At 37.5% G+C, this 9,321-nt stretch overlaps 1 protein-coding gene across 2 annotated transcripts in view; it reads left to right on the top strand.

Annotated features, from left to right (window-relative positions):
- BTC (betacellulin) overlaps nt 1-5,195 on the top strand; it is a 48,002-nt gene extending 42,807 nt beyond the window's left edge. For both annotated transcript variants that reach the window (XM_036336403.1, XM_036336412.1), the window contains one exon: nt 713-5,195. The gene's annotated coding sequence lies outside the window, so the exon portion shown is untranslated. The remainder of the gene's footprint in view (nt 1-712) is intronic.
- Nucleotides 5,196-9,321: the final 4,126 nt, after the last annotated feature.

Below are 9,321 nucleotides of genomic sequence, written 5' to 3' on the forward strand. Positions count from 1 at the left end.
AAGCTGGTTTAAAACGAAGGAGTGCTTGGCACACATGAACTGGCAATCCAGAGACTCCCACGCAGGGAAACATGATTTCTCTCTTTCTGCTCACTGTCTAAAGAGGTGGCTTTGCCCTAACTGGTTTGGCTCAGTGGATAGAGCGTCAGCCTGCAGACTCAAGGGTCCCAGGTTTGATTCCGGTCAAGGGCATGTACCTCGGTTGCCGGCGCATCCCCAGTAGGGAGTGTGCAGGAGGCAGCTGATCGATGTTTCTCTCTCATCGATGTTCCTAACTCTCTATCCCTCTCCCTTCCTCTCTGTAAAAAAATCAATAAAATACATTTTTAAAAAATAAAAGAAAAGAAAGAGGTAGCTTCATCCTTGATTACTTCCTCCAAGGCCAGTAGCAATTAGGGCCACGTGCTTCCTTGTTAACTTTCAGCAAGAGAGAGACAGTGACTTTCCATAGATCTCCAAGCATCACAAAGAATTTTCTTTCCCAGAAACTTCCAGATTAATGGGGTACAGTAAACACTTCTCAAGAAATTACAATGTTCTTGAACGTGTTATCAGGATAACACTAATGGATTGAAAACAAAAATTATGGTTCTAGATATATATATATATATATATATATATATATATATATATATATATATAGGGGAGGTGGTATTCATAGATTCATAGTACATCTTTCTTTTAAATGTTTGCTCTTTTTTGTTTCCTACAGTCTATGAAGGTACCTCCAGGCTGGTCGCAAGCTACAAAATGCCATGCTCAACTGAAAATGGACAGAATGTGTCTCAGGAAAACAGCTAACAAAATGAATTTTAAATAATGTTATTTACTTTTGTTTGTAACAGTTTGTGTTGTTTACTATTGTTTTTATTATAATAATAAATTTTGTTATCATTTAATAATTGGGAAAAAGTACCCAGTTAAGAAGGGAATATTATTAAACTTCCACTTAATCCAGGATTTGTCACCAGGATTACCAGTTAAATAAGAAAAAGAAGTAGGAAGGACTCTAGATCCTAGATGTTGCTTTAATAATACATCTGCCACTTATCCAACACTTATCATGTGCTGGGAGTTTGAAATATGTTATTTCCTTGAATACTTGCAAGAATCTCTGAGATATCTATTACAATCCTTATTTCCCATATATGGAAACAGACCCAAAGAAGTTAAATAATCTAACCCAGATTTTCAGAGTTAGGAATTGGTGGAGCTGATACTGGAACCAAGATTTACCCCATTCAACATCTGTGCTCTGAACCATCATTTTTGCTCCTCACAGTTGGTACAACCTAACTCACTAGATAACCCAACACTTTCTACTGAACTGTGCTTTGTCATGACTCTGAGATACTGGGGCTATTTTTTCTGCAGAAACTTTCTGCAGCATTGACTTTTATTAAGTTCCTTTGCTCCTTTATAAATGCTTAGAGACATGAATAAACTTTAGGTTAGTAAAGCAAACAGATTTGCCCCCTAGCTACTAGAATGAATAGAGCTACAGACAGGAAGTGCCTGGCAGTCATTAAGCACCAGTTAAGTTCACTGAAGTATCAACAATAGCACTGGAAGATCTAGTTATTCCCCAGGATAATGGTCAGTGGCAGCACAGCAGAGCCCAGGCAGAAGCTGGCTGTGACTGTATGCTTGTTTTTGTCTTTCTAATAAGCCGTACCTGTGATTGCTCTCAGTGGAATGTTGTTGCAATGAAATCCCGTGTATACAACTATTACCTGACACCATCTTCCCAAATGCTCCTTTAACTCCCTAGTAAATTTAATAAGGACTCTTTACAACTGAAGAAGCAAAATCTACATGTAACCAACATTCCATAGAACATGGAACTTTCAACACTGACAGGCTAGATCTTTTATAAAAACAGATGTCCCCAAATTGCTGCACTTTGGCTGTTGCACCTGTCATCCCAGCAGCTCCTTTTCCAGAATCTTTGTAAATTTTATTCACAGGGTAGACGCGATGCATAAAGTGAAGTGGAGAATTGGGAGAAAAGGTGAAGCTGTATATCACATTCTATTACACATTGTGTTTGGGGAGAGACTGAGACTGTGCTTCTGTGTAATACAGACTTAGCTCAAATATCAATGAGAGCTAAGTCAACAACTGATGTTTCTAATTCTATTTTTTTCTCCTGACTTAGACATTCTTACAACAGGATTATATACAGCTGATTTATGTTGTATATGTTTTCTTTTCAAGTCTTCTGGACTCAGTTCATGCCCTTTCTCTTTCTCAGTCTTCTTTGATACTGAGAACACTTGAAACAATGCTTGTTTGAGCATTTAAAACAAAAAAGAAGGCGTAAATGTTTCTTCTTTCCTGAACTGATGTTGGTTGACCAAAGGAATCTCTCAAGACAATTCAGACTGGGGGATTTTGTTTTGACCCTAAGATGTTCATGGTGTCTTTTGAAAATTAGTAGGTCTGATGTCAAGAAAGAACTGAGGATTTTCGTATCTTTTCAAAATGTATTTATAATTGTTTTGCATATATTAAATGAACTTGGATATAAATTGTCAATATTATCAAATAATAAAATTAATTTATTTTAAAAACAAAGAAAACACATATATACTCAGGAATTTTCTATTGGTACCATGTATTATTAAGAGAAATACATTTGAATATTATGCTTTGAAAAACTTTATATTTTATAAGGACTACCATTATTAAATTTGAGATAGTCCATTCTGACCAGATGTTTTCCTTAGAAACTAAGAACTTGGAAGTGTGGTGGACATACCTATGGGATTTTCTGCCCAACAACCTGCCCATATTTTTGACCCCACTTCCAGCATTTGGCTGGTCGAAGGGGAATACTTAATGAAGTTGGGCCAGATGGAGTCATTCCCATTTTGAAGCTATGGGCAGTCCTGTTTTTCCTCATGTGGATCAGAAAAGCAAAGGAAGCTGATTAGAAAGACCAGAGATATAAGATTCAACTTTCTTGAGAGTCTGAATCCCTAGTACATGTATTCCCAAAGTTTAGCCTCATTCTGTTTCTGTCTGTGGCCTCTATGAGACATGTTATCTTTATAATAAATTCCTTATTTGACTTGCTATTTGGGTTTCTGTAACCTGGAACAGAGATCCTAATTTTAGTGCATCATGGGGCTGTGGACAATAGTTTCTTAAAGTAGAAATAACATCCTCTATCAAACAGAATATCAAATTATGGTTTTCACATAGTGCTTTCAATTGTATTAGAGGAACATTTCTAGCAACAATATTCTACTTTCACATACAGCATTCAAGATGATAATTGCAGAACATAGAGAGGGAGCAGGGAGCTCAGCAAACATTGACTGGGCACCTACTATATCCTAGGCACTGTGCTCCCCACGATGACAAATGCTAAGAAGAAATGACATGACCCCTTAGGAAGCTTACAGTTTAGTGGGAGGAACAGCTACTCTCTGGTCATCTCCATTCAACTTGGTTCTCTTAAAGGGGCTGAAGGCCTGGGGAGGGGGCAGGAGCAGGTGGAGGGAGTCAGTGAGGGGGGAAAGGAGGGACCTCTATAATACTTTCAGCAATAAAGATAAAAGCATAGAAAAAAAAGAGGTGGAAGGTATTATGGGATCAGAGAGGAGAATGATTAAGGCAGCTTGGAAGGAGTCAGTGAAGGCTCCTGAAGGCGATTACATCTGAACTGGGCTGGCTCCAGGAGATAAAGGTCTCTCCCCAGTTTCTGGGTAAGGGCAGATATTTCTTGGATCCTTGTCAAATTCCTCAGAATCTCTCTTAAATTCTAGCAGTGGAAGGACTAACAGATGTTGTTACAAGGGAATAAAAAAATTGAAGGAAGCAAGGTTTCATACCTTGTTCCAGAATACCCCAGGCATGATGGGGTAAAGTATACAGGCCTGTGAGTTGTGAGGTGAGATGTTCCTGGTTCCTATGACGTTACATTATTAAGTGATGAGCTGTGATGGGAGAGAGCTTTATATTTCTTTCTTAAAGTAAATTATTTGGGCCTTTCACATTTTCCACTTTATATCATTGCTTATGATATAAGCAAGTGACATAGAGTGTGGAGGAAAATGTTCTGGGTCAGATAATTTGCTGCTTGGCTAAGGCCCTGGTTGGGGCAAAATTCAGTGAAAGATGTTCAGTACATATTTCAGTGCCCATGGCTTTAAGACCAAACTATTGCCTTAACATGATCTTTATTTTAGTATTTTCTGCTTGCATTTTGTTATGAATAAAAAAGAAATTCATTCTGTTATGAATTTATTAAAAATATTTATTTTGTACCTACTAAGTGCCAAGGACCATAGGTGCTGGGGCTGTATCAATGAACAAAATGCTTTAAAAAAATCTGTCACCTCATAGAGCTCATATTCTAGTGGGTATAATATTTCATAGAATGGAATTTAAACAAGGCTTATCCAAGACGGTATATTACCCAGTGGACTTTGTCATCAGACTTTTAATCTGTCCCACTGTCTTGGAGAATAGAACTCAACTGGGCACTCACAGAAGTCAGTATATGGAGGGATCAGCAGATTTTCCTTGACCCAAAATAACTTATATATGTTAATAATGGTTCTCAAGGGCAAGAAATTATAACTACGTCTTTGGTGTAAAAATCTTAGTTTATACTTTAGGGTGTTTTTTGTTTTTGTTTTTGTACTATGGTTGATGCGTATGGGTACTGCCTTTGGGCATCTGTTCTTCTTCAAAGAATCCTTCATGCTTCAAAGCATTTTTCTGCAAAAGAACCTGTTCAATGTGATCAGTGTTGGCAGCTGAGCAATAATGCTGGAACACAACGTGCATTAGTCTATTCCTGCCTGTTTGCTAATGCTGCTGCTCCTGGGAATGTGTATCTTACAGTAATATCTAGTTGGCACTTCTGCAAACTCCTTCTTCCCAAGGACCTGTCAGCCATTGATGTTTGAAGCAGTCTGAAATACCATATTCAGAAACTAAATAAACTAAATGGCTCCAAAAACAACTTCAGTAATTATACTCAAGAGATAAATTGTTAGGAATGTTTCTGCTATTGAAAAATTAAAATGTGGGTATATAGGTATGTGTAATGTATCATTATAGTCAGTACTTGTGTTATAAAAGAAATGTTAATCAAATGTGTTTTTAAAGACTTTTTCTTTCATGTATTATTATTCTTACACAAGTTTAAGTTACAAAATAATAAAGGTGTGACCGAAGTACTTTAAGAGTTGGTTTTTTTTTCATTCTTCTTCAGTTTACTTAAGAGAAGTCAAACAAAATTCTTCAACACAGAACTCCTTAAAATTGCTTTTTGTGACACATATAATTATTCTTATAGGATGTATGCACAATATAAAATATTTCTATTATCCAAACTAGGTAATTTGTAATATGCTCATTTTTAGTAAGAAATGAGAGAGAACCATTATCTGAATTGCTCTGCAAAACCATTTGAAATACTGAAAAGTATCAACTAATTTTAATAAACCTATTTCTAGAATGTTCTTTTTTTTTTACAACCTAGGAACACTGTTTACTCCATGAACTAGAACTAACAATTCTAAAAAAGTCACTTACCCAGTATGTTTTGTTTGTTGGTTGTTTTTATTTCTAATGTTAATCTAGCCTTGGGCTGTACTGTCACCCCGCTGCCTCCTAACTCCAACTAAATGTCAAAGTATCTGAACCCTTAACCAAACCAGTGCTGCTGATCATTCTATAAATGGCATAGGGATGGGAAACTGGCTGCTGAACTATTATAATACAAAGGCTACATGAGCACAGGACCTTTATTCAAACAGATCTGGGAATCAATCCCAGGTCTGTCACTTACTGTGAGGCCCTGGGCAAGTCACTTAACCCCTCTGCCATTCTCATCAACGGGTTGAAGAAAATAATAAAGAGTGTGGGCTAAGTGGATTAGATGAGATAATGCCAAAAAAGAAATGCTTAGCCAGCACCTGGAATATTTGACGCACTCTCAAGATAAGATTTCAATTAATGTTAGCTACTATTAGTAAGATCAATAATAAGAGTGATGAAGAAGATGGTGATGATAATACTGATATTCTCTAATAAGTCTTATTAAAAACAAGGAATTTATTTTTATGTTCAGTCATTGCACTGACACAGTGAAAGTTCTGTGTATTTTTAGGGATTGATGATCCTTGTGGAAAGAATGTCTTCCTACTCTTATCTGAACAAGCCATGGTGAGGTGAAGAATTCCAACTCAGGGACAGGCCCTACAAAATTGGCTCATTTCTCTCTCTATATTCTCTCTTGCTCCCTTCCCAACTCCCCCCTTGAAAGTACCCAATGAGAAAATTAAGGAACAATTATTATGTGGCTATTAAGAATAAATAAAAGCCTAGTCATTTTTAAATTATGCTGAGATAAGTTAGTTATTTTTGGAGGTGGAGTTGGACTTTACTACTTGTAGACTCAAAATTATTGGTTGTATTAAGAGTAGCTTAGGCCAGAAACTAGGAATAACCTCTCCTATTTGTTATTGATGGTGAGCTTGCACAGTAAGAATTATTTTATCCATTTACTGGTTGATAAACCTAAGGTTCAGGAAGCTTAAGTACCCTGACACATCAAATTACTAGAAAATCATTGTCATCTGCTTCTTAACTTTGCTCTCTCAGACTTTGAAATAAAAGTGCACTAAAATTATACACTTTCCAAATGGAAAGAAACAGAAATGCCTTGTTTTGGACTCAACCAATTGGCTAAATAAATGATTACTAAAGCTAAGTAGTTGACAAGCTTTAAAACATTTTAAAAATTAAAACACTGGGATAAAATAAAAATATTGCATGGCAACCACCTAATTAGTGGTGGGTTTTTTTGTTTTTTTGATTGTTTTTATTTATTTACTAGAGGCCCAGTGCATGAAATTCATGCAGGGGGGAGGGGTGTCCCTCAGCCTGGCATGCACCCTCTCCAATCTGGGACCCCTCGGGGGATGTCCAACTGTGGGGATGTTAGGCCTGCAGGATCGGGCCTAAACCGGCAGTTGGACATCCCTCTCACAATCTGGAACCGCTGGCTCCTAACGACTCACCTGCCTGCCAGCCTGATTGCCTCCTAACCACTCCTCTGCTGGTTTGATTGCCCCCAACTGCCCTCCCTGCCAGTCTTATCACTCCCAACTGCCCTCCCCTGCCAGCCTGATTGCCTCCTAACTGCTCGCTCCCCCACACTGGCCTGATCTCGCCCCTAACTCCTTGCTCCCCTGCCGGCCTGATCACCCCTAACCGCCTCTGCCTCAGCCCCTGCCACCATGGCTTTGTCCAGAAGGAAGTCGGACGTCCATAAGATGTCCAGTCAACCCAGTCTAATTAGCATATTACCCTTTTATTAGTATAAATTTTTAAAAATATGTTTTTATTTATTTTTAAGAGAGAGATGAAGGGAGAGGGAGAGAAAAACATCAATGTGAGAGAGAAACTGGTTACACTCCAACGAGGACCAAACCTACACTATGGGTATGTGCCCTGACCAGGAATTGAACCTATAACAATTTGGTACACAGGAGGATGCCCAACCAACTGAGCCATCCTGGCCAGGGCTATTTAATTGTTTTTAAAATCGAAACTTTCTGCCAAATTTAAAGGCTTAGCTACTTTTTTAAAAAAGTTAAAAGATCTAAAAATAGGAATAAAAACTTGTGTATCCTGATTAGAAATATCGAGTAAAACATACTGAGTGAACAATATGGCATGCACACTAACTTAATAGCATGCTCTTACTAGAGAATATTTTACTTGGTGAAACCAAAATAAGTTTTCAAACTCAGGATATGAAAAGGTAACAGTTTGGGTGTTTCTGAAGTTTTATACAAATTGATGTCATTTAAAAAAATATTTTTCTGATGAGCAAAATTAACTACACATTGCTTGAGTCTCTTGAATTCCACAGAACTTCATGAAAGTAAATCCCACTATTCTAGAATCTGTCACCATTCAGGAATGGACTAGGCAGATGCTTACCTTCACAATAACTAAGAAATAGTATTTTTTTAATCATACGAGAAATATCAATGTTAAACCTTTCTAATCCATTGAAAATTACACTGCAGAAGCAGCATCGTTTTTTCATGGTAGTATCATCACCTCATGTGACATCAGGTACATGCTTGAAATAAAACACATTCTTGCAAACTACCTTCAGATTCTAATTCAACTGATTAAATATTTCCAAAAGCTGACAATGAGCACACACACACAAAAGTGTTCAAAGTACAAGGAGGGGGAGAGAAAAACCGGAGACAGTGAATGTTTTCAAGTAAAAGAAAAGACATATACACAATAGCTATAATAAAAAGCTTCATACCTTTATACATCTATCAAATGTATATTCAGAATTTACTAAATGCATAGCATAGTGCCAAGAACTCAGAATAAAAGAATGAACTAGACTTAGTCCATGTCCCCAAGAATTTTGTTCTTTAGTAAAGATGAGCATTTTCCTGTACAAATAATACCTTGACAGTATGGACTAGGGATTGAAGGGATTAGGGAGGATTTCTCAGAAGAGGCCTGGAAGAATGGGTGGGACATGATAGGCAAGTATTTGCTAGAAGATATTCCAAGGTCCAAGCTGATGTCACACCAACGCTTTCCCTGCTGGGCCACAGTCTGTATGGAGATGTTCCTAGTAACTCAGTAGCCCACCTTGAATAGGTGGCCCATAGGCGTGTGACCAGGTGATAAAGTTTAGTCATCACTTCCTGGTTCAGATGCTGACTCCCTTACTTTTCCTAAAAGTGAATTTTTACTAGACACATCTATAGTGTACCCATTTCATCTCTGGAAAGATTTTGGGGACTGTTTCTAAATTGTTTAAGTTAAGAACAAGTAGGGAGAAATTTGAACCCAATCAGGGTCATCCCAGGCCTTCAGTGGGATTCCCAAGCCCTAACTATTTCTCTCTCTACTTTCTCCCTCACACCATCCTCCCTTTAAGTGCCCTGTTCCTCACTGTTCCCTGAAATCTATTTTTTTTTTTTTATCAAATCTCAATCTCCTTATGTTGATGGTTCAGCAAGCAATTAGGAATGTAAAACTGGAGTTCAAGAAAAGTCCAGGTCAAGAAAAGAAGAGCCTTGAGCAGGGGAAAGACACAATGAGATGACACCTTTAAAAAGAATCGTGAAGAGTACAGGCAATGGTCCAACAATAAAGTTATTTTAGTAAAATAAAATTTTTAAAACGAGTACTGGTGATGGACTAATGGGCCATGGATGAGGTCATGAGGAGAAGCTTGTATCCTGATTAGTAATACCTTGATGTGCAATAATGAAAAAGGGGGAATGGAGAAATAAGGAGTAAAACTAGATC

This window comes from Myotis myotis, unplaced genomic scaffold (assembly GCF_014108235.1).
Source record: "Myotis myotis isolate mMyoMyo1 unplaced genomic scaffold, mMyoMyo1.p scaffold_m19_p_1, whole genome shotgun sequence".
Taxonomy (NCBI): Eukaryota; Metazoa; Chordata; class Mammalia; order Chiroptera; family Vespertilionidae; genus Myotis; species Myotis myotis.